Here is a 3,029-nt window from a genome sequence, read left to right on the forward strand (position 1 = left end):
CCCCTGAGGGGGAAATGGCAACCTATTCTAGTATTCTTGCCTGGAGAATCCATGGACAGAGGAGGAGTCTGGTGGGCTACAGTCTATAGGGTCGCCAAGAGTCAGACATGACTAAAGCAACTTGGCACATAGCACTCCCCTTTCTGTACCTGAAGGTCAAAGGTTATTGTTTGTTTCACATCAGTGGTGGTGGTGGTGGTTTAGTTGCTATGTTTCACATCAGAGCTGGTCCTAAAAGCCCTTTCTCTCTCCCAGTTCCACATTGCAGCTTGATGTTCACTCCCAGCGGGATATCATCAACACCCTCTCCCCTTCCACAGCTCGAATCAAATCAGGTTTCACACATTTTTTGAGATTTGTAGAACTTGTTTTCATGATTAAAGTATCTTATTTAGAGGCTTTGTGGCAAGCAGGAGATGTCCTTGCTTGTGAGGAATTGGAGACATTGGGAACCCAAACTGCAGGCCCAAGCGGCTGCGGATCACACGCCGCGGTAATGAGATCACCCAGGTGAGAAACGTTAGCCCTTGAATTTCCAGCCTGTCATTAGTCATCGGCGTTCCCTGCCTTCCAGAAACCTGGAGTCAAGCTTCCAAATGCTTATCTGGACTCGAATAGAGTCTCTCACGACAACACTGGGAAGAGGTTTCTTTTAAATGTGAAATGATTCAAGCCCCTTCTTGAACCTTCAGGTTGGGAGTTGGGCTTTCACCAGCCCCTTTCTGGTTTTTACATGAATAACAGAATTTTGATGCTGAAGTGTCCTTGGAGGTTCACCTTTAAGTTTCTCTTGCCTGGGATTTCCCTGGTGGTCCAGTGATTAAGACTCTGTGTTTCCAAAGCAAGGGATGTGAGTTCGATCCCTCGTGGAGGAACTAAAATCCTGCCAGCTGTGAGGCCAAAAAATAAAAGTTTTCTTGTCTCAGATGTGAAGACTGTGGACAGAGGAGGGCAGAGACTGGAACTTCTTTAGGAATTGGTGGTGGGCTGGGGACAGAATGTATGTATCAAATCCTCAGTCCAGTACATGGACCCCAAATGTCTCTAGGTTCTGGGGTCACATTTGTAAAACACTAGAGGGTGTTTCGTAATGTAGTTCAGGGGAGAGGGTGAGTCTTGTTCTGATGTAATAGATGAAAGATTGGATAATTGTTTCATTTATTTGGGGCTTCCCAGGTGGCACTAGTGGTAAAGAACCCGCCTGCCAATGCAGGAGACGTAAGAAACGGGATCCTGTGGAAGATCCCTGGAGGAGGGCATGGCAACCCACCCCAATTCAGTACAAACAGTTATTGAGGGTCCACCACTAGGCTGGAATGGAATCACTGGAGGAGACTATTGCCTGATATCCTTAGCGAGAATATTGTCCAGTGTCCCCTGGACACTGACTGATATTAAAATCTGACTGATTTTAAATTATTGTCAGGGTTATCTGATTAAAAATAGAGATTCTGAATCTCTGTCCTCCCTTTCCCCATGATTCAGTATGTCTGAGCTGGGACTCAGGCAAATTAATTTTAAAATCATTTCCCAGGTAATTCTGACAACCTGCCACGTTTGGGTTCCACCGGCTCCACTGCTACCTTCACTTAGAATGTCAGACAAGCTGCTTGGATTTCCCCAGGTGACATACTTCATAGGTCAGGAAATTCCCACACAGATTAAGTGGCTTTCCCATGTCACAGGCTTCCCTGATAGCTCAGTTGGTAAAGAATGTGCCTGTAATGCAGGAGACCCCAGTCGATTCCTGAGTCCGGAAGATGCGCTGGAGAAGGGATAAGCTACCCACTTACAGTATTCTTGGGCTTCCCTTGTGGCTCAGCTTGTAAAGAGTCAGCCTGCAATGCAGGAGACCTGGGTTCAATGCCTGGGTTGGGAAGATCCCCTGGAGAAATGGAAAGGCTACCCACTCCAATATTCTGGCCTGGAGAATTCCATGGACTGTAGTCCATGGGGTCGCAAAGAGTCGGACATGACTGAGTGACTTTCACTGATGCCCATGTCACAGGGCTAGTTGGGAGTGAATGGGCTTAATGCTGCCACTCTCCTGTAGCTGAGACTTCCTGAAAGAGTGCCTGGGGACCTTGGCCTTCACTGTTGTATGCTGCAGGTGACAGGCAGAGCTGGAGTTACACTGCCCTTAGGTGAGAGCGGGATCTTCTCAGGACCCTGCAGTCCTGAAGCCTCTGCTGATGACAGTGGGGGACATTTTGCCAACATTGAGAGCAAGGAAAAAGGAAGATATTGTGTTCTGGTGAATTTGCCTTGAGTTTTCATGGGAGAATGGGGCTCATGAGGATGTAATAACTGAACAAATGTTTAGAATGGTCATGTTTTAATCCAAGAATTTTAATTAAATGCCTGCTATGTGCTAGGTGAGAATGATTTTGGATTGCACTATTTACTCAGATGTTGAAAGGAACACAAATGCTGTTTGGATTTTGGTTAAATCAGTTATCTTTAAAAAATTATTATTATTATTTTATGTGGACCATTTTTAAAGTCTTTATTGAATTTGTTACAATATTGTTTCTGTTGTTTATGTTCTGGTATTTTGGCCATTTGGCATGTGACTCTTAGCTCCCTAACCATGGATTGAACTTGCACCCCCTCCATTGGAAGACAAAATCTTAACCACTGGACCGCCAGGGAAATACTGCCCTCGGGATTTTGATATGGACTTTGACATCGTGTCAAAGCCCTAGGAAACCATACTGAGAAAGAGGGTCTCTTTGAGAGCCTGATTCTTTTAGATTAACAAAGCACACAGGGCTGCTGGATTTCCCTCTAGTATACACCCATCATCGCTGGCATTGTATTGGACACTCACCATATACCAGACTCCTACACAGGTTAATTTTACCCTTCAAGGTGGGTATTATATTAACCCAGATTATAGTTGAAGAAAGTGAGGCTGAACTAGTTAAGGAATGGACCAAGGTTGTCACAGGCATGGAAAGTGATACAGTTGAGATGCAGATACACGTGGGCCTTACCTCAAAGCCTAAATGCAGAGGGGAAGACCAGCC

Source organism: Bison bison, unplaced genomic scaffold (genome assembly GCF_000754665.1).
Source record: "Bison bison bison isolate TAMUID 2011002044 unplaced genomic scaffold, Bison_UMD1.0 scf7180017864371, whole genome shotgun sequence".
NCBI lineage: Eukaryota > Metazoa > Chordata > Mammalia > Artiodactyla > Bovidae > Bison > Bison bison.